Raw genomic sequence first — 27,002 nt, 5'->3', positions numbered from 1 at the left:
TCCTCTCTTAGGAGCAGGGGTACCGAGGTGCCCTGCGACACCTACTGTGATCCTTTTGTTCTGTGCTCTTGGGCTTTGACCCTGCCAGTCAAAACTAGGAGACTGAGGCAGAACCCCCAAGTCAGTGGTTCTGACACTATCCCCTCACTGGTCTCTGGTATTTGGTGAGGGGTGGTTTGTCCTGAGTTGTACTTTTACTACTTTTTTTACCTTCCTACTCTCTGTTTTGCCTAGACAAGCTTTGAGTTAAACCAGTACAGTCATATAGAAAACATGTCAGTAACCAAGCCAACATGCAGTATTCATTAATATGAAGCAAGCAAGGATTGGGAAATCTATCACAGGCCTATATATATTTCCTTGTAATAGTTACCCTAAGTGCTTTGGTAACTGCAACCATTTTGTCATGTAGTTTCATTTGTTCCCTCAATATACATTTGTACAAATACCAGCAACACTCACCTGTCAAATAGACAAGCATTAGCTTACAATGTCAGCATTATTGTGTAGCAAGGAACAGATATTTTCCATCAGTGATTTCACCTAAAATAATATAATAACAGAGTCACCAACTGTTTTTTATAGGACTATCCCAGATGGGAAATAAATAGGATCTCTTGAGGTATATTCCTGTCTGACATACACACACACTTGAGCAGAAAACACTTTACCTTTTGGATACACTAAGCCAAATCTAGAAAGGAGACTTAATGCTCAGTTATCAAGTTTCCAAAAGTGAATGCATTTAGAAAAGTAAATACTAGATATGGATTGTCTGTGTTTTCCTTTAGTGCTGCAAGAAAGACAAAAACAAAGACATGATAAAACAGTTAAGTCATAAAACATGGGCGGCTACTCCATTCTTAAATCCCACTGTAAAAATAAAAAATAAATGCTGCAGTACTTTTAATCTTTATTTAGGTACCTAAATGAATGGCCTGATTTCAAAACACAGAGTACCTGCCATCATCAGTGAAAATTGTAGGTGCTCAGCACTTTTGAAAACCTACCCACATCTGAACTCATTAATCAGGCAAACTTTCATTGAAGTAGAGTTTCATTTGACTATAAATATTCTTTATCTAGTGCTATTTTGAATGGTATTATGTAGCATCATGGTGGAAACAGCAATGATGGAAATATACATAAGGAACATTCATGGAATGCAGCACCCAGCTAGGAAACTGAACAAACTAAGTTCTTTGCCATATGGATAAACTACAACTAAGGTCTATCATTCATTGGTATTCATTAATACCTAATACTTTTCAAAATACATTCACTTTTGGAAACTTGATAACTGGGCATTACGTCTCGTTTCTAGATTTGGCTTATTGTACCCAAAAGGTAAAGTGTTAACTGTGGGCTTAACTGTGAGACAGTGAGGTAGATAGGAAACTGGCTGTGGGACAGGACCCAGAGAGTCATAGTGAACAGATCTGTGTCATCTTGGTGAGAAGTGGCCAGTGGTGTCCCACAGGGCTTGGCACTTTTTCCAGTGCTATTCAACATCTTCATCAATGATTTGATGTGGGGATGAAGTGCTCACTGGCCAAGTTTGCAGATGACACCAAGTTATGGGGTAGCATAGTCATGTTTGAAGATAGGCTGCAGATATAGGTGGATCTAGATAGGTTTGCAAGTTGGCTGGACCAGAACCAAATGAAGTTCAACGTCAAGAAATGTAAAGTGCTCCACCTGGGGACGAACAATCCCCTGCATACCAGGCTTGGCGATGCTAACCTGACCAGCACTACAGATGAAAGCAACCTGGGGGTAATAACAGACCACAGCATGAACATGAGCTGGCAGTGCAACGCTGTAACCAGCTGGGCCAATACCCTGGCATGCATCAATTGATGCATCTCCAGCAAAACCAAAGAGTGATTCTTCCACTCTACTCAGCATTGGTGAGACAGCAGCTGGAGTACTGCATCCAGTTCTGGGGATCACACTTTAACAAGGACGTGGTAAAGCTTGAGAGAGTCCAGAGAAGGAGCAGCTGTATGATTAGAGACTTACACAGCAAGCCATACAAGGAAAGGCTGAGGGATCTTGGACTCTTCAGCCTGAAAAAGAAGGCTGAGAAGGGACTTGGTAGCAGCTGACTGCTATATCAGAGGCATACATCAAGGGCTCAGTGAACAACTGTTCACCAGGGCACCCTTGGGGAAAACTAGGAGTAATGGTCACAAACTCCTGGAAGACTGTTTCAGGCTCCATATTAGGAAAAACTACTTCACAACTAGGGTGTCCAGACTGGAATAAACTCCCTCCAGAGGTGGTACAATCGCCTACCCTGGAAATCTTCAAGAGGAGACTGGATGGGCACCTTGCTGGGATCACTTAACCCCAGTTGTCTTTCCTGCTTGGTGCAGGGGGGCTGGACCCAATGATCTTCCGAGGTCCCTTCCACCCCTACAATCTATGAATCTAAGGTATGCTTCAGGGGTGAAGGTTGTAGCATACCAGCCCAGCCTCTGGCTTCTTTACTATTCATTCCATCCACAAAGAGCACACACCAACTGCAGAGACTTCCTCAGCCTGACAAAGGGTTTTTAAACCTGAAAGTTTTTAAAAAATTTTTTTCCAACTATTTAAGTTGGTCTAATAAAAGATATCAGATTCACCCAAAGAACCTTGTTTGCCTAAGGTCTGCTTCTAAACTCAGGCTACAGATGGACCTTATACTTTTAGCACTAGAAGTGCCCTTGTATGACTACAAAAAGCAAGCAAGCATTCAGGCTGTTTGTAGTGCTACAAAGATGCTGAACTAGAAATACACTTTCAGGGGAGAACTTGGCAGTGCCACCTTTCCTATATTCATCACCTGTACAGTTACACATATCAATACAGGGGTCTCTAGAACTTGCAGCATCCCACAGTCCTTCGTTCTCCATCCTCTCATCCAAGGCACGAGGAAGGGAGAGCTTTTAGCTCCCTGATAGTTTGCCCAGTGGCAAGCTATCAGGGAGCCTGCTGGCACTCTGTTGACCACATAGCTGTAGACCCTTCCTGGGGTCCACCAATCACTTGACAGAGCCCAAGCAGGGTGGCGCTGCACAGCCTGAAGCCCCTCCCCCCCCCACGCCCCTCATATTTCCTACCATTGCCTGAATAGTCTCAGATAGAGCTCCGCCACTCTTCATGCAGGAACAGAAATTCCCTTACCTTAACCCTATATCTTCCTCCTGCTGTCTGCTTACTCCCCTGGAAGGTGGTAGAGAATTTGCGCGGGGGGGGATTAGGGCATCCCTGTTACCACTGCAAGAGCAGGGGCTCTGGTAGTTGTACTATTGGGGTGGCAGAGGTGAAGACAGCAGTTCTTTACTGCCCCTACCATCCCTGTAAGGGAGGGGGTGCGGGGAGGGGGTGTCTGGAAATGCTGATCATGCACTGCTCACCACCTTTCTAAGCACAGAAGTGGACAGGCTGTTAACAGTTGGGCTACCCAGGGGGCAGGGAGAGCAAAACAGGGGTTTATCAACCCCTTGCTGGAGAGCTGGCCTTCATAGCTCTCCAGCCAGTGGCTTGGAACACCTGTGCATTTTTGCAGTGCTACAAAGTGCCAAGCCATTTTGTAGCACTACAACTGAACAATGGTCAATATCTTTATACATAACCATGTGAATCAGAAGCATTGCCATTGTAAGTCAGTAAAATTATCACAGGGCAAAGCTTACACGAAATCAAATTTGGCCTATGTGGTTTTCTTTGTAAGTGCAGCTTTATGTCCTTGATTTTGCATTGACAGACATTCACTGAGTGATAGTCATCAAGTCTTTCCCTCCTCCTGGCCCCTCAATTACTTTAAGATGAGAGACTATTCTTTGGTCTATAATCAGTAGCATCTCTGTGAATTTTAATTAAATCATTCTTTGAGTTTTTATGATATGTAATTAGTCATGATGAGACACATATCTGAGTTATTATTTGCCAAATAAATCTTATCACTATGGTCCTGCTGAAGAACCAGGTCAACTCTTTCTTAGTATTGTTATTACACTTTCAATTTTAGTACATTTTAGTACTTTATTTGCAAATGCCACTCTCTTTCCATTCCAATCTCTCCTTTCTTGGATTTGCACAATGGAACACTTTGTACTGGGTTGGAGTGTCTTTACTATACAGTTAATTAAGGATACTAAGCTTAGGGAACAAATAGTATTTGAAAGGCTTAATGCTATTTTTGATACTATTTTACATACAACGAGAGGAAATAAATGAGGAAATGAATCTTGCTTTGCAGACCGACCAGACACAGAACAGAGATGGCTGCTGAACACGGGTGCATTCTTTTTAGATGGAGACCTTGGAGGATTGGCAATATTGTTAGTTAAAATAATTATGTATTATAATAAGTTAAATATGATTCTGATAATATAATGGTTATTATATATTATTGTGTGATAAGACTGTAAGAGGCCTTATTACAATATGTGGACTCAGTCCTGCAAACACTCAGCTGAGATGCTTTCCTCAGGGGACTAAATCTGGGATGCTAAGGGAACTACCTATTTAGTCATTCAAGAATGAGGTCCTAAACATTTTTTTTAAATCAGTCATAAAAAAATGAAAAACACTGAAAGAAGGAGAAAGGTATCTAGGCTATAAAGTGCAAGAGAGGTACATAAGAGTGTTGTTACTGAATATGGCATGGTTTTACAACTCAGAGTGATGATAATCACCTTCAGCAAAATAAATCTCTCTTACCTGAAAGCTGGTTTATAGCATCATTCTGACTTCTCATTCCTAGGCATGTGGAACTCACTTTACATGTTTTTCCTTCTGAGGCCCTGATACAGCAAATATGCATGTTCTTCTACAACTTATCCTACAAATGACCTCACCGAGTTCAGTGAGTTTACTCAAGCACAAAATTGCACAGAAGCATGAATATTTGCAGAATTGGGACCAGATTTTATTTCCTGTGGGTTGTTTTTGAATATTGTGATTTCTGAGGCAGCAGGTTGCTGATATTTGGATCCAGTTTTGCTTAAGCCCACTTACACAACTTTTTTGTTTGTTTGTTAAAGAATCTAGAAACCTATGGAGAGTGGAGATGAGCATCCAAAATGAACATTCAATGCACTGTTACTTTTTAAAGTTGATAAACAAAGTTTGTTTGTTTTACAAAGTATAAAGTAGTAAAGAGGAAAGGATTGTTGTGGGTGATATCTTTTATTGGACCGATTGTATCTGCTTTTTCTGTGTCTGCTTTTTCCTCAGCACCCTGAGGAAGGGCACTTGGTACCCAAAACCTGTTTATATCCCTCCCAACTATATCCCTAGTTTGTCCAATAAAGATATCACCCACAAAAAACTTTACTTCTCATATTTGTCCTGGACACATGGCTACAATATCACCCTACCATAAAAAGGTAAACGCATACATAAGTTTTTGCAAGATTGTGGCCTGCCAAACCCCTTATCAACATTTTTTTATACACTCATAATATTGGAACAGGAGTCTAGTGTTGGGTTTTTTTTCCCTTTAGTCAAAGTAGTATTCTTTGGGTGCATCTACACATGCAATTAATGTGACCAATAAAACTCTGGAGCACTTCAAGCCAGAGTGAACTGCTCCTGGGCGCAGTGTCTACACATGCTCCCAGGACAGCAGCAATTTGAGCTGGGGCAAAGCAGGCCCCTGGCTGGCTGGGCTGACCCTGACAAGGGGCAATTTATACCCGCTGTCACTGTTTACATGCATTTCAGCACAGTAAAGTACACTGCCACTGTATAGTACTGTCAGGGATAGTATTATCCTACAGCAGAGTTAATTAGTTTACTGTGCCAATACTGGCACACATGTAGACTGTGGTGCTTTAGTGTGGAACTAAGTAGTCAACTCTTCAGTAAAGCACGTGTGTGGATGCACCATGCGTGATCTAAATATAAAATGCCCAGGATTTTAAACTATTAATGCTTATGACACTTCCCATTTTTTAATTCCTCCCCTACTTCCTCACAGCTCTATTGTCTGGTTCTCTGTTTTATCTTCATATTTGGTTGTAGTCTGATTAATTTTTAGCATACTCTAGGTTCCTTTTACTTGTAGTAATAAAAGGCAAAATTGTGACTCCCTTTACTCCTATTATTCACTCACAATGAGTAGTCTTGGCTTCGGTGAAAATGCGCAAGCACATATCTCATCACTGAGAGGACGGGGTTCAGTCCAATTCAGAAAGCTTTATAAAACTCCTTCTCCCCTCCCTAAACATGTGCACCTGTGTGTGTGTGCGTGCGCGCGCATGTGTATATCATAGAAGTCATGTAATTGGTAAAGGAGAATGAGTTGACCTAGTTCTTCAGCAGGACCACAGTGATAAGATGTATTTTCACAGAAGCATTAGTACTTGTTCTGTTAAACAAGATTGATAGTGATCTGTGCATGTGCGCCACTAAAAACGATGGACCTGGTGGGCTGGTCAGCTGCCCTAAGCCTCCATCTGATAAGGATAAAACCAAGAGGAAAAAAGACACCCAAAGCAGGGGAAAAAAAACCCCCAAAAAACAACCCCCCCCCAAAAAAACCACAGCCAAAGGAGTGTCACCTTGCTTTTTTTTCACAGCTGCAATTCAGAAAGAACCTCATTTGCTGCATACAGCAGAAACACATGCGAGGCGGACAGACAGGACTGCCAACCTAGAGCATGTGAAAAGGAAGTAAGGGGGGGGGTTGGCATTTAACCATTCCCAATTCAGATTTCCAAATTCTTCTCCGCCCGCACAAAGGCTGGAAGTGTAATGGGACCCTCCTGTCAGGTCTGTTCCCACGCGGGGGCAAGAAGCAGGTGCCGGGGGAACAAAACAACTCGGTGCCCGCCTGGCAAGGCATTTGCAGACTGCAAAGCAGTGAGGGGGGGCTCACCTGTTTGCGGGAGAGGTGGGAAGTCCCCTGTGGGGAGGGGAGGGGCTGCAATCCCTCAGCTATAGCAACCCCAACTCTGCCGGAGCCGGGGGGGCTCCAGCTGTGCCCCCAATCCCGCCGCCCGCGCGCGGCTGCCGCTTCCTGGTTGGGAGCGGGCGGCGGCCCCACCCTCCCGTGACACCCGCCCACGGCCGCGGGCGGACGCGCTGCAGCCGCGGGAGCAGGAAGCCGCGGCCCGGGCGCTGCTGCTGCTGCTGCCGCTGCTACCTGGGCAGCGGCGGCGCCGGGAGCCCCCTGCGCGTAGCCCGGGCGTGGCGGGACCGCGCCGCTGGATGCTGCAGGAGCCCCGAGCGAGCCCCGGCGGCCGCGGTACGGTGCGGTCTGTCTGTCTGTCAGTCTGTCCCGCCGTCGAGGCGGCCCCCCCGCCACGGCGTGTGCAAGCGTGTGTGCGTGCGTGTGTGCCAGCGCGGCCCCGGCCCCGGCCCCGGCCCCGCGCCAGCCCCCCAGGAGGCAGGTGCCGGCCCCGCGGCGGGCGAAGGACGCGGCCTTCCGGGTTCCCCGCGCTCCGCCCGCACCTGGCCGGGGCAGCGGCGCTCGGGGGCCGGGGGCGGGGTCGCTGCCAGGACTTGTCGTGGCTCTTGTCGGTGTCGCTGTTGTTCCTTGTTCAGGGCAGTTGTTGTGACAGATGCCCTGTCGTGTTTCCATCCTGGTTTCCATCGGAGTGACCAGGATGGTCACGACGCCCAGGCACTTACTGCAGAAGGTCCTCGGAATTAGGGCACGGTTGGTTCCCGAAAGCTGCGTCTTAAATGGAAACGTCGTAAGTCGGGACCGATTTTCCCGTAGGAACAATGTTATACGTTGGTGACGTGTAAGGGTGGGGCACGCAGGTGCATGTGCACCCCCTGAGCATGGCAGTGCACCCTCTGCAAAAAGTGCCGCGGATGCTGCCAGCGGCACTTGCAGGCTGTCGCTGCTCACCACCCTCCCCCCTTGCTGCCAACACCACCGGGGCATCTGCAGGCGGTTCCCGATTGCTGCTGGCTGCTGCCAAGGCTGCCAGTGGCATCTGCAGGTGCTCCTTCCTGCCACTGACATTGTTGCCACTGCCAGCAGGCAGTCGCCAGGCACCCCCAGCCTCCGGGGCATGCAGCGTTCATGGGGGGATTGGTTCCTGAACCAAGGCCTGATACCCTATTTTCACCAAAAGTAACGCAGAATTTTGTACTCTATCAATTATAGATGAGTAATATAGCTACATTAATGTATTTATATGGTACATAGCAATCATATTGATTTGGAAGGACTTCTTTGAGGTGACTTTGCCAGACTTTTTGAAGGGTTTTTGGCTGGAGTCTTCTCACAAGTCTTGACTGCAGGTTTTTCTGGAGTCTTGTCTGCTTTCTTAAAGAAAGTGCTCAAGGAAGTTTGGACAGATGTTCTCCAGGGAGATAAGCAATGCAGCAAACGCTCGCTGGTGTGGTGTGGCATCGGATGAAGCGTCGTAAAGTCGAAACTAACATCAGAAAGTCAAAACAGGGTGTCAATTTATAAACGTCCTAAGTGCCATTCATTGCAACTCGAAACTTCTTAAGCAGAGGACTGCCTGTATAGTGCTAGGACGTGGGTGTTTTAAAGAGTGATCTCTTGTGTTCAGCTATTGATGGAGCAGCAGTAGCACCTGCGTGCAGATGTAGCTACTAGCGTAGAAAAGGAAGGTGGGAAGGACCCTCAGGAGGGTGACTAGTCCACTGGTGCTCTACCTCTTTTGTACCAAGATCCAGTTGTAAACATCCATAGCCAATCCCAACCCAGTGCCCTTCATTCCCAACCTGCCGTTCCCCCGCCCCCAGTCCCCGTGCATGGGGCATAGGGGGCACAAGCAGCCCTTTGCAGGCTGGAACTCTGTCAGCCTGCAAGGGAAAAGCCCCAGTTTCCCATGTTTTTCTCCTTTAAAGGAAAATCCGTTTTTAAAGTTTGTTCGGGAACCGTTCATATATTCTTGCAACCCACTTTTAGGTCACAACCCATGGGTTGAGAAACTCTGATCTAGACCTACCCGCTGCTCCAGGCGGGACCAGCCCCAGCTAAGATCAGTACACGTCTGTATACACACATGTATGTATGCACATCTACATGCACAGTTCCATTATCTGTTTCTCTTGTTTTATCTTTATATTTGGTGTAGTTGTAGCCTGATTAAATTTTAGTGGACTCTAGGTTCCTCTTACTTGTAGTAATAAAGGGCAAAATTGTGACCCCCTTTACAAATATACACATGTTCACATGTCTAGACATGCATGTATACACACATGTATGTATCTGTGCATGCATGCACATGTATATGCGCACACACACACACACACACACACACACACACACACACACACACACACACAGAGGTGGGTCTAGAGCAGTAGTTTTCAACCTGTGGTCCATGGAGCCCTGTGGGGGGGGGGGTGGCAGACTATGTTTAGGGAGTCCACAAAAGATGTCTGTAATCAACCAAAAGGATGTACATGTTCACACTTATCATTCAGAGGGGTCTGCATCTCCATTCAAAATTTGTTAAGAGTTCACAAATGGAAAAAAAAAGGCTGAAAACCACTGCTTTAGAATTTTGAAAAGGGGGGTGCCCCCAGTGAGTGCATCATCACGCATAAAACGAGACACATTTTTCTCCAGTTAAACAGAAACTAGAAGCTTTATTGATCCACCAGGGGCCTAAGGCTGTATGATGCTGTTTAAGCTTGAAACAAAAACCAACAGAACTTAATTGGAATGAATTAAATACTATCTGCAGCTCTGTAGAGTAGAAACTTCATGACCAAGAGCAGCAAACAGACAGCACAATGGCAGAACAAAGGCTAGCTTGATTGGTGGAACATCAGGGCCATTAAAAAAGAAGGGAGGGTTCTTAACACCTGTGGAATGAAGAGTTTAGAAGGGATCAGGTACATTACAATGAGCCAGGAAGTCAAGTGACTGTTAGGACTGCCTGACTAGAAATGCTGCTGCCATTGTCAGACAGGCAGGTGGTTTTAAAGTTTGGGTGCAGCAGGAATCAAAGCGGGGTGCAAGTGCACCAGCGCAACCCATCTTTCCCTCCCCATCCACCCCTGCATATATATGTGATACACACCCACACGCCGCCATGATTCTCAACCAGGATGCGGTGGCACAGTGTAGTGCCTTGAGACCCTTTTAAAGGGTGCCTCTGGCAATATTAGGTGTGCAAACATGATTCACAAAATAAATCCAGAGACTTCACATGGGAATCCATAGTGTTAAAAACATTCTGGCCTCCTGGGGTCTTTTTGAGTTCTTTGCAAGAAACAAACTGCTCTGTTACTTTTCCATAGTTGGGGGAAAAAAAGTGAAAACTAGGGGCTGGCATTTTCTGAGGCATTCCTCAAATTTGACAAGGGGTGCCTTGAGTCTAAAATGATTGTGAACCACTGATATATACGTATTTGCTAATAATTTGAAAAAAGTATATGATCTTTTTTTTCCTTAAAGAAAAAATAACACATGTATGCACTGTAATCTTCACTGAATTGAAAGGACTGTGGACATTATGGTTTGAGTTTCCAAACTGATCTTTCAGTTGATCAGCTGCTACATCTGGGGCATTGACATTTTTTTAATGAAGTGAAAATAAGAGGGCATAAAGTACGATGTAAAATATAATCAGAAACACCAAAGGCTTGATCTGTGCCCAGAAGTTTTACACTTATTTTGGTGGGTGTAATATTAATGTTCAAATGATTAGAATGTGCTAGAAAGAATTAATAATCTATATGGCTTTTTACAAAGCTAATTTAACACTTCTACACTACTGAGAATAAAAGTGGTATTGGATCCAAGATATGTGGAGCAGCAGTATTAAGTCACTAAAGGAGGGAAAGAGACTTATCTATAGACTGTTGGACGGTCTGATGCAAGGACTTGAAATCTGTGGTTGGAAGGATAATGGAGATTAATTGCTCTAAGTCATATAAATGTTTAAAAATGGAGCAATAAAACACACTTACAATGTCTTAATACTGTATTGATTAGTGTTGGCAGATGAACGACAATAAATACTCCAGCAAAGATTTAAATTTTTTTTCAATTGGTTAACAGTGACTGGTTTTATGGATTTCCCCAGGGGAACACTTGCTTGGGGGCCCCTGACTTTGTCTAGTTTCTCTGAGTACCCTGAATCCAGCCCAGATGTGGCTTCTAAAGGGGGGTGAGCCCTAAGACTGTCTGACCCCAAGACTGGGCCTTTCAGTCCATGGCCCTCCCTCAGAAAGCTACCTTCCAGCTCAGGTCCTGCAAAGAGGGGTTTTAGCTTGACCACTAAATTCTAAGCAGCAAATTGAATGGCCTTCAAGAAAAGGCCTTTTATTGAGCAAATGCAGCTCAGTGAGTTGTTCTTGCCCCCTCTAAAGTGTTAAGCAGGCCTTCTGTTCCCTCTCTGGTCTGTACAGTCCGAAGTATATCAGGTTAGCTCAGCTGTTCCCTTTTCAGTCTCTGCTGTTCTCAGGTGTATACCCTCATTTTCAGGCTGCTCTAATCATTGTTTGATGCTACTCTCACTTTTTTCCTTGATGCTTCCAGGGTCTGCCAAGGGATGTTTGTGGGTTTGTTTTTTTTTACCGTAGGTGCATCTCTCCTTGTACAATAAGTAGGCAAGGCAGTTCTGGCTTCAGTCCCACTTGACCCCTTCTTTCCCCCTTGTACAAGCTATTCGGGTGGGAGATACAGCCTTAACCCATGAGCTTATTTAACCAAACAATATTACAATGCAAACATAATCTCTTATAACTGGTAAGGGGACAGACCTAGCTGGCTGTGTTAGTATAAAGTCAGAAGGCAGGGCAGGTAACACGTTAGAGGAGGGCTATCCAACTGGTGGCCCATGAGGGGTTAATCTGTGGCCCCTGGACTCCCAGTTGGCCCCAGCTCCCACTATTGCTCTAGCTGTAGCAGCAGCAAGGGGCTCCAAGCTTCCCCTCCAGCTTTGGCTTCCTGTGCCTGCCCTGAGCGGCAGGGTCATAGGGCACGGCACAGCCTTGGTGCAGTGCACCTGGTTAGTGTGCTGCCAATGAGTGATAGTGGGGAGATTACACATGTGTGGTGTAAGGGGGGGGCACCTGCCCATGGAAGCAGGGGAAGCAACCAGGCCACATGCACTGTACAGCAGGGGAGGAGTGGTACCTGCAGGCTGGTAGCCAAGGGAGGTCCATGGATTACAACCCTGCTTTAGAGCCTAACTGGTAAGGATGATTGTTGGTCCTATCTGTATGGAATCATGGATTGTATAATGTTCATCTTTTTGTAAATCAATATTGTTGCTATTATTTTAAATTGTTAACAAGTATCTGAGAGAATAACTTTTGGGAAATCCCTATGAATAATCATTCTGTTTAATGACTAGAGGTTCTATTGTACTATTGCTTGTATCAGTGGTATCAAAAGTATGGTCTGAGGCTTGGATTTGGCCCATAGAACTGGATTGTCCAGTCTGCGGTGCTGCCTGCCACAATGCAGCAGCCCTGAAACTGGCCCTGTGTGCTACTTGCAGGCTGCACATGATGTGGGGCTGGTTTGGGGTGTGTGCTGCATGTGGTACCCATGTGGGACCACCGCCGCATGCTAGATTTGGGGGTGGTCTAGATTGGGCCCACATATAGGCCACCTGTGCCAGATCCAGTGCACAGGCCTCGTCTGGTGCTGATACCAAATGCAGTGCCTGCCCTGGACCAGCACCATGCATCATGTGTAATATGGACCCCGGAACGTCCCTGTGCACTGCGGGCTTCATGTAGGACTGGAGCAGCCCATGGGCTTGGAGCTGGTGCATGCTGCATACAACACCTATACCAGACTAGCCCTGCAGCCTAGATCCAGCAGTGGGTGGGTCTGATGTGGCCTGCAGACCAGCCCCGCGCCCCTCATCCAGCCAGCTGGGCCAAATGAGTTTGACACCCCTGACTTATTAACCTCTCTGCAAGAACTTTGAGGTATTTAATCTAGGATGCTACTGAGAGTTTTTAGAACAGATAGTCCTCTTACAGCGTATTTTAACAAGTGTTTCCTGTCCTTGCAGTGGCAAGAAAGTGATAGTACTGTCAGCCCCCCTGCTTTACATGTGGCTAGGGTAGGGTGTTTTGTTGGTTTGGATGTAGTGTCTAGTAGTTATATGTGAGCATTAGCCACTTGTCTGGGCTGGTTTAAATGGAGATGGTTTTGCTCTGAGCAGGGGCTTGGACTAGATGATTGCTTGGAGTCCCTTCCAGCAGGACTTTTCTAGGATTCTTTTTATTCTTGCTCCAATTTAGTATGCTACATTTCAATTATAATACCCTATATATTCCTTGAAAAAACAAGTACCAAAATTATTAAAAGCAACTCTCACCTCCAAACAGAACTTAACAAAGTACTTTTGTTGCTCAGAATCTAAGATTTTACAAAATTGGGGAAAACATTATTACTGGTAGTTTTTGTTTTTACAGAAATCAAGTTTCAACTAGGTAGAGCAGGGAGTGGAAACCTATTCTCCTGACTCTTAGCCTTGTGCTCAGTCCATTTAGAATGCTATGCATATAGTCAAAATATAGTTAAGGCTAAATCTTGGGTGCAGAAAATCACAGCACTGTAGGTATTCAGCTTGCTAAAATGTTGTAGACCAGTGGACTAGTAGTTTGTACTGATATTTAGAAAAAAATCGTTCTGTAGATAAAAATGTGAGACTTACTTGAGCTCTTTATAAATGCTTTCTCCTCTCCTGCAAGTGAAGAAGGGAAATTGCTACAGCCTCAGCAAGAAGGAGAGCCTAACAGCATGTCTACCATATCCTGCTCAGGTCTTCACTTTTTGATGATTCCTGTGAGTTCTACACGCTTGAGGGCGTTAATACTGATGAGGTCTAATACTAATGTCGATAGAAGTAGATACAGTGGAGGGAATCAGGCAGGTGAACTAATGAGTATTGTGAGAACAGAAATTTCTCTTTCCTTTCTCTGGGAAGTTCAGTATCAAGTTTTGCTCCTACTGGAGTGAGAGAAACTCAGCAAAAAATATTACTCCCTTTGGGAAATACCACATATAAAATATTCATATGGTTGAATTTACACTGTGTTCCATCAAGTAATGTATTATATTGTTACAATTTGGGTGCCAGTTACTTGAGTACAGAATAGTTATGCTTAGAAATTTCCATTAAAAATATTTATTTTTATACTAAATAATTTTGAGGAGAAAAGTATTGATTGTACTGAAATATATTTCTCATGCTTAGTCACAGCCTAAAGGTGACATAAAAATTGCCAGAAGTCCATTTGGCTGTTGTTATGGTATCTTAAATAGAAAGTATTCTCTCTCACCCTTTTCTATTTTTTCTTCTTCCTAAAGGCTTTTTTAGCCCTCTGTTCTGAAAATGCTTCATTTCAAAAGTTTAGAATTGAAGTGGTTTTAGCCTTAGAATGAAAAAGTGCCTTTGAGTGCTTGGTAAAAATGAGTTTTAAAATAACAGAAGTTCTAAGCAGTACCCATTTTTTTTAATTAACTTTTTACTTGGAAGAGAGAAGTTCTCCAGAAATTACGCACACATGCGTACACATGCTACATACAACACCCATACCAGGACACCTTATATAGGAATGTGTGTGTGTGTGTGTTTAGTTTATAGTCCTATATAAGCATGTTTCATTTGTAGATGAAAACAAATACAGCTGCATTTATTTCATTCAGATGAATGCACAGGGGATTTTTTGTGCAGTCATGAAAATACAAGCACAGTCCAGCTGAAATGAAATGTATTATAATTTTTTTCCTGTAGCACCATTAATGTAAAGTGGACATGGCATTTAATAAGCAATTAAAAACAAACAAAAGCAAAAATAAAAAGAAACAAACCTGTGCACCTCTTTCTTTAAGAGTTTACAACATCTTTGAATCTATGAATTCCAGGTCCAAAAAACATTCAGGTGAACAGTTCCATTCTGGGACCTCTCAGGCAGGTTAAAGAGTGTTTAAATGAAGACAGCTAATTAGCCAATATAAAATGGGCAAGATATTTTTAAGAGCTTGATCTGGGTTTTGAAGAGCCTGATCTAGTTCCAGCTTAAGTTTATGCTAGTCTTCCTATTGATTTAAATACAAGCTGGTTTGTAACTATTTATTATTTATATTATGGTATTACCCAGTGATTCCAGTAACTCTGCATCAGGTCTCCCTTTTAGCTAAGGCTGTGTACGCCTTAATGTATTAGAGACAACAGGTGTTGGGAAAGCACAAGGAAACAGCGAAACCAGACTGATCAGGTCACAAATGAGTAGCATAAAGCGTACAAAATAAATCTAGAACCAAATGTCTATGTCCTAAAAACACCTATAAATCTAGCATAATTAAAGTTTTTTGCTTACAACAATTTAGACTTAAACAAGAGTGTTGTAAGTAATGATCAGAGAGAATTAGCAAAGCTCTGTGGAAAAGCTTGCCAACAATGTATCCTGTTGGTACTAAAATATGGCAGTATGTTAGTCTTTATACTCTGAGCTCTAAATTAGAGGTATGGGGAATCCCCCTTTTTTGATTGTATTGAATACTAATACAGTCATCCCATCTAAGGTATTCTGGATTTTCTTTGCCTCTATATTAGTGTCAGATATTGAAATCCTTCTCTTCTTAGTTTGATACTTTTCACGGCTCTAAACATAAAACGAAACCAAAATGGAAACCATTTTACCCAGTTCATTTGGTTTTGAATGCTGCGTTCATTTGGATTAATATGGGATATATAACTTGATCAGGTTTTCAGTTGACTTTCCCTATACATATTTTTGGTTGGTTTTCAATAATATTCTGAACAATTCAAAATAAAATCACTATTGTGGATTTGTATACAAATTGGTCGCAGACTATGGATTCATCCATAGGGTTCCAAAATAAGCCTGTGAAAACTAATTATAGACAAATGTGTGGCAGTTTTATTAGCTATTTTGAACAGCTAATTACATTCTTGGATTGAAAATAAATGTGAACAGTTAGGAGGCAAGCTTGTTAATAATTTGCTAATGGTGCTCTGCCACGTATTGATCACCTTCCTGTCCATTTGCTACGCAGCATGCTTTTAGTTTTGAGATCCTAATTGATTGACATGCATGACAGGTGAATCACTTAAAGGTTGGCTGTCATCCCCTATCCCAGAAAGCACCACCTTGCTCTTTAAAGCTGTTAGTAGCTGTACAGGCACATATGAAAACTTTTTCTCCATTGTGAAGAGCTTTCAAAATTGGGATATTGACACCAAACAATTTCCTTGACTTGTATAACCTATTTCCCACCTCTGTGGGCACATCTACATGTGAAATTGATTTGATTGAATGACACAGTTTGTGCTGGAGTTTATTGCTCCAGGGTATACCCTTTACACATGCTTCCAGGATCACAGCACATTGAGCTGGGGTAGAGCAACCCCGGCTGGCAGAGGTCTGGGGGTCAGCCTGCCAGCCTGGGGCTGCTCCGGCTTGATTCAACATGCTATGGAGGGACTGGCAGGGGCACAAGGGTGTTTCAGTGTGGGGATAGCTGGCAGGCAGCTCTCTCACTGAATCACTCTCATGTCCCAGCCAGCCCTTTCAGCATCTACGTGTGTGTTACGGCGCACTAAATAACGCTGCCATAGGATAGTACTTGTCTTGGGCAGTACTATCCTACGGCAGTGCTTATTAGTTTCCTGCAGCCCAATGGGGCCATACATGTAGACTGTGATGTTTTACTGGGGAGCTAATTAGGCAACTCCGCAGCAAACATCTTGTGTAGATGCATCCTCTGTGTGTGCATTTTTTTTAGTTTATTCAGAGTTTTAAAATTCTTTATAAAGATAATGGATTTAAAAATACTTGTGCTGGTTCCTCAGTTAGTTTAAAGTAACATCACTTCTTTTGTAACTTCGTATCACTAGGAGTAGTCATGAAGTCCCAGCTCTGTTGTTTGGTTATGGGGTCAATTCTAAGCACAGTATAATGAAGTCTGCCCAAATAGCAACTGTACAAAACAAGAATTAACTTGGAACTTTCCAGCCAGAGTTTTCCAATGAGGTGGCAATAACTCTGTCAGCATAGTCATAGTTTTCTATATTTTATCCTTCTCCAGTGATTGTTAGATCTTCAGAAATAATATTAGGGCTGTAAAAAGGAAGAAAACAGGTGAGATAATCAGCCTAAGAGGGTAGTTCAAATCAGGACCTCTCTGTCCCTCCCACAAATACAAGCTGAAGTTAAACTATGTTGTTCTAGACTTATTTTTCACATTGAAGCAAATGCAATTTTCATCATAGCCGTATGAATAATGCTTTTCTTTCACAGATGTTCAAAGTGTCATTTTTCCATTCTTTGGCGTCTTAACTCAGTGTCTTTAAGTTGATATCCTAGACTTACAAATTTAAGAAGTCTCTTTAACCCTTAACTCTATGATTCTAAAATGGAGAAACTTCAAAAGAAAAACCTCAGTGAACTTTTTGAATGATAATGAAATAATGATTGGGATAAGTATAGCAATCTCTTGTAATATATTTGATTAATGCATTTGCTTTTGACCTTTGCAACATTTAGATCAAATCTTTGGGTTATTTTATTTAGCATAGAATGTACAGTGATCACAAAGCAAAGAGAAACATATTCACAAGTTTATATCCAAATGTTGCAGCCAGCTGACTGCCTCAAATGTAGTACTGTGTGGATCCAATAGAATTCCATAACATGCACGAAGAGGACATTCAGAGGTGATGTGATTCAAAGTTCGAAAAGGGGGGTCACAGTCGCAGTTCAGTGAGCTAGTTCAGCCTCATCAATGCACATCTGCTGTACCCCGTCCTGATCTGGTTTAGAGAAGACCAAAGATGTCTAGGGAGATCAAAGCCAGCTGATCTAATGGCGGGATTTGTAATAATTTCTGTATTAGGGGCTGAATTCAGGCAGCTTGGATATTAAATGAGCCTTGTTCGAGTTGAATTGCTGTTCTTCAAGCAGGGTGCTTAGATTTTAATCTCGGAAAAAGTAGGTTTAAGAGCTCTTCATGTATAGACAGCTGCAGTTTATTTGTTATTTTAGTCCAGAATTAAGGCATTTTTTCTTCTTAATACGGGAGGATATATATTATTAAGAACTTGGAGCCATTGAAGAGGGGTAGATTAAATTGTTCCTGTAATGATTCTCATCGCTTGGCTGAGTTGCATGTCAACCTTATCAGTATGAGCATTGTATAACCAGATTGGGGCACAGTATTCCACCATCAAGTAGACCAGCGCTAAGGCTGTTGTTATCAGCATATTGGCATCAGCTCTCAAAGGAGTGCCAGTGAGTTTCTGGAGCAAATTATTACTGGTTTTTAACTTAGCAGCTGTCATAGTTAAGTGATTTTTATAGGATAGTGTTCTATCTAGCATGATTCCTAAATATTTAGGAGTATTGTTATAACATAGGAGATGATTTCTGAAAACAATAATGGGTTGATAATTAGCTTGTTTATTGTTGAAACGAAATGTAGAGGCTTCCGTTTTCCCAGGGTTTGGGTGCAGACACCCTTGTTTAAAGTAGGTATCTAAAGTATTTAGACCACACGTGAGTATTGTTTCGGCTCTGGAGAAACAAGCTAGTTGTGTAACAAGGGTTACGTCATCAGTGTATATAAATTTTCTTGAGGAGGTGCCTCAAGAAAATCTTTGGGTCATGAGTGAAAATGAGTTTGGTTTTGGTCTAAGGCTTATTTAAAAAGAACCACAAAATATTATGTAGCACTTTTTGCTGTGATAAACAACTGTGTGTTTTGAGAAATGGTACTAGAAGGATCAGAGAGTTATTCTGAAGAAAGCTTGCTATATCTTCTATAAATTCTGTCCCTGCTACATTACAGGATGGTGGGGGGATGGGGACTGTTAATGTTCTTTTTTAGGAAGATTAGGAAGAAAAACAAGATTCTAAGAAGCTCCTCATAACTGGTTGAACCATCTTTCTCATCATTTAGTGTTGATCTTTCTTGTGAATATGTGCAAGATCTTGAAAAGGTAATAGTTATTTAGAATAGTGTGGGTGTGACTGAAGACTTGTATAGTGTAAAGACAATCTATAATTGTCTCCATGGGAATATATTTGTACCCTTGAGATTAAGAAGAAGCAAAACAGAGCACAAACACAGGCTTTAAAATGCCTGGCTAGCTTTTTAAATTTTAAAACCAAAATGCAGTGCAGTCAGCTTGTCTTTTGTAGTACAAAGCAGTGTATAGGCACTGTGATAATGAAGTAATAAAATACTGGCACTCCTACCCACCCTGTGCCCTCAGTAATCTTCAGAGGTCTAGTGAGATGACTAGATTTGTAGCTTGCCCTATAAGCCACCAAATCTGGAGTATTCTAGAGCTGTGGAAGTAGGACATTGTGAAAAACTTTTAAAAAAAACACCTTGCCAGCTGCTCTTTTTCTGTAATAGCAAGGTTCTTCTAACATCAACACAGCCACTGCTGTGGCAGCATGTCATGGGATAAATGGCCATCTCTTAGGATGACACTAGGCCACTTAGTGTTATAGTTGAAAAACACCACCATAAAAATCTGTCTGGGAGAGATGATAGATATTGTGCTTTCTTTTTAATGTTCTACACAAAATGTATCTCTATGACAAACGTGGCATCTCATTACTGTGAGATGTAACTTCACCAAAAAGATATGGCATTCTACCCTTGGAACAACAAAGACATAGGTGCTAGTTGCAAAGACTGCATGAGAAGAAAAAGCCTGTACCTCTCTGTTCAAAAGGACCTGTTTTCTTTGCACTGATGGCTGATTTACCAGATATACCTTTAGGTCTAACAAGCCCACCAGTTTATAAACATGGATTAGCATGGGCAGTTGAATGCACTCAATCTTAGAGTCAAATATTATTTTTACCATCACTTCTAGTTGTTCCTCCCAACCTCTCAGCATCGCCGTCATTTTGAGTTGAGCTGCAGCCACCTCAATAGCTCACTCAAACCCCAGTCTCAGCATTATTGGTTTTGTCTGAGCTGTTTCTGTTGGATAGTTGAGATGGAGACATAAACGATATAGCCAGTATTATATAGAACAGTAGTGCCAAAATCATTTGGCCCTGTGAGCAGAATGACTGGTGTGGGGCCAATCTGTAGGCAGGATGAGTGGCAGGGGGCAGCATCATTAACTGCTGCAATTCCAGGAGCAGCAATGATTAACACTGCTACTGCTCCCCTACCACCAAATTTATGGGCCCTTGAGGAGTCCCATGGGATGGACAATAGCTCTGAGAGGTGATCAAGATACAGTCCAGATGCAGATCACCCACATCAGATCTCATCTGTCCTTGTAACCCATCTCCCACGTAAAGTTCCCATCTATCCCTAAAATCGGTGACTAAAGTTGTTATCAACATATACTGATGTAATCAAAGTCTCCTTCCTGACACCCAAAAGAATTATTTGAATAAGGGAAAGGACTGGAATTCACCTTGGCATGGAGTTTGTGAGTAATTGCTTAATACAAGCCTTTGAGACATCTCAGCTAGGAGAGAATTTAGACATTTCATCTGCCCTTTTCTGGGCCTGTGACTTAGCAACACTTAACAGTGAACAGCAAAACAGTGACTGTAGTATGATATTGTGTAGCCCACTATAATATAATGTTTTTCTCTTGTTCTCCTCCATTTTTTTCTTCTTTGTTTTCCCCAGATGTCAGCATTGGTTTTTTGTTTCCTTTTTTTGTTTTGTTTTTAAGAGATAAAAAGTTAAATTAGGTCCTAATCTGTTAGGGCAGGGCTGTCCAATTTCTAAGACTCCAAGGGCCACATGCTGCATGGGCCACCTGCTGCACTGGGCACTCCCCCACTGTAAAGTGTGCAAACCCTCCCCCTCTCTATCCCCACTGCAATGTGTGCCCATGTGAGCACAGTCTGCCCACTTCCTTGTAATGAGCAGGCAGCTCCTCACCATTGCACTCTGCAGCTGTGATCCCCACCCTCCCTGCACTGTCTGCACTCATCCTCAGCTCCCTGAGCTGCTGCACTGAAGTCACAGCTGCAGGAGTGAGGGGAGCCTGAAGGCTCTGCCTTGCTATTGTAGCTGGAGCAGCAGGATGATAGGGAGCAGTGGCTGAGTGAGAGCCCAGAGGCTGCATATTAAGCCTTCACAGGCCAGGGCTGCCAGTTAGACCATCCTGTGTTGGGGCATGGTACTCCATACAGTGTTAAAACCTAGTACAGAGGAAGCTTGGGACATTTAAAATGTAATTTGGTGGTGCTGGTCTGAGAACTAAGGAAGACTTGCAGTTGAGAGTTAGTTGGGTATGTTAAATTTATACTGTTGTTATTTCCTTTGGAAAAGGATAGCCACACTGCATTCTGCCGAGACGAGACCTACTGTGGTAAAACCTTTAATAGTTTCTCCTTTAATTTTTTATTACCTTGACATGGAGCCATTTCCAGGAAAGCTGTAGTCAGCCAATGTTTTTCAAAGTTTTTTGGCTGGATACCCCTTTACCTGCAAAATGTTGTTAGTCATGCCCTGCATACCCAGTGAATCTCTGAATGGAAAAGTGTCAGAACCAATGGCAATGCATCACAATGCCATTATTCACCATGTATTGATAAATCAGAAATGCTACTGCCATTATTAAAATTTAGGTATGTACCCCTAGGCGAAGTACTGTGTACTTCCAAGGGTTCTCATACCCTAGTTTGAAAAACACTGCAGTAGTGTTACGATGTTAAACATTTCTGCATCAAGGTAATTTTTGGATATGAACTGAAAAAGCAGTGATTGGAATTGCATGATATGATCTATGAAAAACTGTTCAATTATAATATGGAGTTCCATTTTCTCTGGGTATGTATCAGGCTGCCAGCACTTGCTATCTTGGCAAAATAAAGATGAGGACTGGGAGTCAAAATCTGTCCTGATACTGTGGAGCTCCACCAGCAGATTACAGCGCTATACTATTATAATTTGGTTTTTTAAGCAAATTGGCACTGAAGAATACCATAATTAGGAATGTGATTGCTGGCACTGTGACCAGCCCCTCAAGTAATTTAGTTCAACAGGAGAAATGGAACTTACACGTACGGCCATGAGGCAATCAGAAGCTAAGAAGAGGAAGTCTCATTTTAATGTTACTTGCCTGGAATGATTCATATGTCAGCTAGTTAGTTATGCCTTTCCAAAGGTAGGCAAACTTGTTTTGCATTTCTGAAACCATAATCAATAGTGGGTGCTGCTACTTTTTAGAAAAGCAAATGCAGAAGAAGAAAAAATACTGATTTGTTAATGCAGTTCTTATTTAAGGTGCAGGTTTAAATCTTAACTGAATGGAAAGGATTACACAATCTTATTTACCAATTTTTGGGCTCTTGATTAAAGCATACTAAAGCTGTATCCTTCTCCAATGTTTTCTCCAAATGATGATTGTCACTATCATTTCACTGGGTCTTCCACAAAATTTGGGGTTTCTGCAAATAGTAACACGCCTGACACTGAATTTGTGCAGTCTTTTATTTGCACTGCTGTTGTGTCCTGACTTGTTTGTGGAAAGCAGAGATAAGTATAAGTTTTTGGATGGCTGTCGTCAGTACAGTCTGACTCAGCAGTGTTCACCTGGAGGGCACAGAATAATTTAACTCTGTTATTGTTGTTTTGGCAAAATAACCACATTCAGTGGAACACGACCTCCAATAGTAATAAATCAGCTTTAAGTTTAAGAGCCAGTGTTAAAATAAATATGGTTGCCATTGAAGAGCTGGTCTTAATCTTTGCTATCAAGAAAAAGTGTGCTGCTGACAGAGGAGGTGGCTTGCAGGTCGTTCGCTCTTGCTTTGAATAGCATTGGATTGCCTTCTATTAAAATAATTTTATAATTCATGTGCTTTGTTTTGTCATTCCTGAATGATAGGTTCTCTTTGTTAACCAAGTCACTGCAAGAATTTCAGCCCCCAGAGGAGCCTAGAACTTGCAGGTACAGAAGGCAGAGTTGTAGCCGATTTGCATGCGTTGGAGAAGCAGCACATTTTATATACGAGGAATGGCCAAGAGATACCATTTCTCACTAACTCATAATTATGCTATTTTTTTGCAAAATCTTTCATTTTTGTTCTTTGTATTGGTTTGCTCATCCACTAGATTTCATTGAAAAGGGAAAAGATTGCATATAACAGCTGTAGAAACATGACTGTTGATTCAGTGTTAGAGCCTGGGTACAGCACTGGTAGAGACCACGCTGCTTGAGATTTTTCATTGTATTTATTAAAAAGTGGGTGTTATCAGTTTTGAAAAGTTCACCATATCCATAGACCTTTCCTTAGAACATTCTTTTGCTCCTGCCTTTTTATTAGAACAGTTATGTCACTGAGTATCAACCTCAGTCTTCTGGCTAAATTCCAACCAGTAATTACTTTTTCCCTACTTAAAAATTATTCTTGTGTTATGTGTATAGATATAGTATTTATTCCCTCTTCCAAAATGTACTCTATTGCACTTTTTATCCATCCTGAAGACTTAATGCATTTCAGAACTGCCTGAAATTATTCCATAGTTTATAGAAAGTGTATATAAAATATATTCTTAGTCTATAAAGTGCATTTCTTCCCTGCCTTCTGTCTGAAATTATTTTACGTTTCTAAGTAGTTGGGCTTCTCTTCCTTGAAAGGTACCTATTTTAAATCTGATCATTACTAAAATTGCCACTAATTGCAGAACCAGGACCCCTTTTAAAAATAATAAATTGACTGCTAAATGTGTAAAATACTATTGTATTTTGAAGTAAGAGTCCAGAATTATTGCTCAGATTCCTGGAGAAGACATTCTATCCATAAACTATCATAGATGAAACTAAGGGGTAAATTTAAAATAAGTTCTGCAACATCCACATATATTATTTCTGTCACATATCCTGAAAAAAACAAGCCTGGCTCATCTCTAAGAGCTAAATGAGTTTGGTCGTCACTAGCATAATAATAATTCATAGTAGTGAGCCTAGAATAGACTAGTAATTAGTAAGACTCACAATAGTACTACCAGTTCATATGATGTACAGAAAATAAAATGATCAGTAGGGGAGACCAAGGCAGGAAATTGCCTTGGTCCAGATTGAGAGTAAGGCTGAGTAACATTGCCAACTGGCATGTGTCCCATGAGCCTCAAGAGCTCTGACTTAATGTCAGTCATGACATGCTCTGGCTTGAATATCAAAAAGTAGTATATTTAGATAGATGTTTTGTGTCTCACTTACAAAGTGTGTAGAATTGGTTGTGTGCATGTTGTCTGGGTGTATTAAATACAGATACACATACATCAAAATGCTGCCAAATGCTCCATTTCACCATTTTGGGGGGGAACATTGGTGAAGTTGCTTAGGTGTTTATTAGGTGAAGTAGTGTTTTGGGTCTCAGACTTGTATCCAAATCCCAGTTCTTAAATATATTCATCTGTATTTGGGGTCATAATAATGAACAGTTTTCTTCACTTGAACTACTGATTTCATAATTAATTTTTTGTAGTCAGTGACAGAACCTCATTTTGTTAAAGTTCAGACCTAAAATTAAAGATAAACATTTGGGTTGTGGAAAAATGAATGTGTTTTGGGTTGTGTGTTTTGGTTGCTAGAGGGCAGGAATGGAGAAAGAGGTACACTACTTTTTCAGAATCAGAGGTGATAAAATGGGAATCATAATGTAGTATTAGAACCAGGACCCCTCTTGGGGGGAAAATTTTACAGCACAATCTGAAACTGCAAAACTCATATGATTGTTTTATACAATAAAAAAGAATTGTAATTGTTTTCTTCTAACACTGACTCAGGGACTTTGTTAGAACAAATTAAACAAGGGAACCTGAACCAACATTCACTTACACTGTCAGTGCCTCTGCTAGATTCTGACCAACATCATTCTCCCTATGCCCTAGGTTTCTGCTGCAGGAAACTATATCTTTAAGATGCTCTAGCATAAGACAGCCTGAATTATAATGTTGTGCAGTGGATTTCTCAGTGCTGAACAGCTGGTGCTCAGATGTTGAATATTGTAGACTACCATTAGTCTCCTCGGTTCTGCATGATCTCTGAACAGCACACCTAGTACTGATTAAAAACCAACAAACCAAAACCAGAACAAGGCAGGTAGCTACATTTTTGTTTTTTGTTTAGTTGCAGACCCAGAAGAGCTTGTTAAAAGATTTGTGTCCTAGGCACAGCTTTGTTAGAAACTGGACTAATGTGCAGGACTGGCCTTAATATTTACTTTTAAAAGTCACTGGATTTGTCTACACATCCATTTAGGTGCACCTAAATTTAATGTGCATTAGTTTAATGTGCATTAAGGCAATTTAGGCTTGTGTCTACACATGCACACGTTAAAGCACGTTAATGCCATGTGTGAAGGCTGACGTGGAACTAAAGTTGCTCCTAAGTCAGTTTATACACAGCGTTAATGTGCCTTAACGCATCTATATGTGTGTTAATGCCGGTATCAAATTTAGGTGCAAATAGCCTAAAATTACCATTTTTTAGGTGCATTAAGGGCATGCACATGTAGATGCATGCCGTTATTGTGCCTTAAATTGGGTTAAAGCACCTTAAATAGGTATGTATAGACACACTTCCTGTTTCACATGATATTGTTTCCAAAACCATGCATCTCTAGATGTTTTTTTCTGTTACACAGGGAATTTAGGAATCATGAATTAACTTTAATCCAAACCAATAAAACCATGTTCATGTGAAAACCTGCAAAGAGAAACTGCTCTGATTACTCCAAGTTGCCTTATTTAAAAGAAAAATACAAAAACCAAAATGCTTTCAAGTCATGATTTTCAACATAATTTTTTGGTATGTTGACACCTGTGAAAATAGATGAGATATTCTGTGTTGTAATGTAATAGTATAGAAGGAAAACATTTAATTTTCTTGCCTTTCTAGATATGAGTTGGCTGCCAGCCCTATCTGTGACAGATGTATGAATAATAAAGTAGGAGAGGATTGATTGATTGATTGATTGATATATTTTTAAGAATGGAGGTAAGACATTAGATATATTGGATATTCTTCTGGAATAAAAAGGATTATTATATTAACATAATCAAGGCAAGCTCTCCCAATCAGAAATCTGTGGTTTAAAAATACAAAGTATTAAATGCTAAGACTTAAAATATGCACAGGCAGGCAGTATTGGGCATAAGGAAGAATACTCTTGTATGCAGAGTATCTGCAGTGTGTGTGGGGAACAGGAGCCATGTATTCCAAAGTGACTGTAAACAGGGGGATTGTAACACTCATCCGCCCCATAAAACAAAATGTATTTTTAAACCTATACAGAAGTGTGAGTCCATGGTTGGCTGTTACCCCATCTCTGCATGCTGCAGTGCTGCTGTGCTGGGGTGCAGAGTGGGGGCTCTGCAGCCTTGGGCTGCCTGCTGCCCCATTCCCCAGCAGGGTAGCCCCATACTGCTGATTAGCCCCATGCTGAGGAGCTCAGGGCTGCCTGCTCCGCCATCTCCGTGTTTGTCCCAGTGCATGCTATTTTTCCAAGCTTTGGGCCACTTTTTTCTGGGTTTTTGTTGGGGGGGGGGTTTGTTGGTTTTTGTTTGTTTTTGTTTGTTTGTTTGTTTGTTTGTTTGTTTTTTTGCTACTAGGCATTCCCAGTAGCAAATTTTGGCCCTGCGCTGCAAATCAGCAGTGTTGCACATGGTTTAACATGCAACACGTGTGGTTTGTGGTGCCACAAACTGCATGTGCCTGCTTGTCTGGACATGCCCTTAGAAGTTAGAGTTAGGCCAAGCAGCACTTAATTTATAGTTATCTAGCCCAAAAAATGGAATCAGAACCCTAATTTGGATTTCTGTTTCCTATGTAGTGTATTTGGGGAGTTAGGCACTTCAGACTGGTGTCTAAATCAGCCAGCATCCTGAGCAGGAAGCTGGGTAAAGCTGGTTTGCTCAGCAAGAAGCCATGTGGAGCTAGCTAAAAGGAAACTCTAGTAAGGGCAGAGATGTATATTAAACTATGCAGTGTATTTGGGGAGTTAGGCACTTCAGACTGGTGTCTAAATCAGCCAGCATCCTGAGCAGGAAGCTGGGTAAAGCTGGTTTGCTC

At 42.0% G+C, this 27,002-nt stretch overlaps 1 protein-coding gene and 1 long non-coding RNA gene across 5 annotated transcripts in view; one reads left to right on the top strand and one right to left on the bottom strand.

Moving 5' to 3' along the window:
* LOC109283870 (uncharacterized) overlaps window positions 1-7,035 on the bottom strand; it is a 29,930-nt gene extending 22,895 nt beyond the window's left edge. Inside the window, exons 1-2 of the long non-coding RNA XR_002091178.2 lie at window positions 6,875-7,035; window positions 463-543 (exon numbers count right to left, since the gene is read on the bottom strand). This is a non-coding gene — a long non-coding RNA (uncharacterized LOC109283870). The remainder of the gene's footprint in view (window positions 1-462; window positions 544-6,874) is intronic.
* A 62-nt stretch (window positions 7,036-7,097) lies between these two features.
* MBP (myelin basic protein) overlaps window positions 7,098-27,002 on the top strand; it is a 201,526-nt gene continuing 181,621 nt past the window's right edge. The window contains exon 1 of one of the 4 annotated variants that reach the window (XM_059724292.1): window positions 7,098-7,243. The gene's annotated coding sequence lies outside the window, so the exon portion shown is untranslated. The remainder of the gene's footprint in view (window positions 7,244-27,002) is intronic. The other 3 variants (XM_059724293.1, XM_059724291.1, XM_059724294.1) reach the window with 3 other exon arrangements.

Source organism: Alligator mississippiensis, chromosome 3 (assembly GCF_030867095.1).
Source record: "Alligator mississippiensis isolate rAllMis1 chromosome 3, rAllMis1, whole genome shotgun sequence".
Taxonomy (NCBI): Eukaryota; Metazoa; Chordata; order Crocodylia; family Alligatoridae; genus Alligator; species Alligator mississippiensis.
The sequence above is the reverse complement of the archived record's forward strand: the minus strand, read 5'-3'. Positions and strand labels throughout refer to the sequence as shown.